Source organism: Psammomys obesus, unplaced genomic scaffold (genome assembly GCF_907164565.1).
Source record: "Psammomys obesus unplaced genomic scaffold, mPsaObe1.curated_primary_1811, whole genome shotgun sequence".
Lineage (NCBI taxonomy): Eukaryota > Metazoa > Chordata > Mammalia > Rodentia > Muridae > Psammomys > Psammomys obesus.
The window spans coordinates 3,706,909-3,707,691 of record NW_026585587.1 but is presented as its reverse complement, the minus strand read 5'-3'; the positions used below and the strand labels follow the sequence as shown (position 1 = coordinate 3,707,691).

General features: G+C 40.0%; 1 non-coding gene across 1 annotated transcript; it reads right to left on the bottom strand.

Moving 5' to 3' along the window:
* LOC129679030 (U6 spliceosomal RNA) lies at positions 1-106 on the bottom strand. The gene has a single exon (XR_008720469.1). It is a non-coding gene; the product is annotated as a U6 spliceosomal RNA (small nuclear RNA).
* Positions 107-783: the final 677 nt, after the last annotated feature.

The window sequence follows — 783 nt, the reverse complement described above, 5'->3', positions numbered from 1 at the left end:
TTAAATATGGAATGCTTCATGGATTTGCTTGTCAGCCTTGCAGAGGGCCAGGCTAATCTTCTCTGTATTGTTTTAATTTTAGAACATGTGCTATCAAAGAGAGCACTCTAAGGGGTTTTTTTTTTATTATTATTCTTTTTATAGAACCCAACAAATTTACTCTTCATCTTCCTCTATCCGTATTTTTATGGGAGATTTTTTTTTTAATTTTAGACAGGTCTCACTGTGGAGCCCTGGCTGTCCTGGAACTTAGTATGTAGATCAGGCTGGCCTCCAGGTCAAAGAGATCTGCTTGCCACCGTGCTTCGCTCAGAACAATCCTTTCATATTGCTCTTACTTTAAGTTAAAAACATACCCATCTATTATATTCTGTCTCTCTCTCTGTGCGAACGTGCACGTGTGTGTGTGTGTGTGTGTGTGTGTGTGTGTGTGTGTGTGTGTATTTTAAGATAGGATCTTCTCTCTGTAGCCCAAACTGACTTTGAAATCACAGCAATTCTCCCTCAACATCCCATGTGCTGGGATTTGACAGCATGTGCCACTATACCTGGCTTTGCCATTATCATTTTGATAGCCATAGAATAAGATTTTGTGGTCTAAGGGTATATATATATTTGATGGCTTTCTTATCAAATAATTGTGCCCAGAGCTGAAGTGCCTAGAAACAGAGAAAAAGAACCAAGTGCTCCAAACCACATTTTAAAAGGAAGAACTTGAGCTCCAGCTTTTGTTTGTTTGGCTGGTCGATTCACTGTTGTTGTAGCCCCGGCTGTCCTGAAACT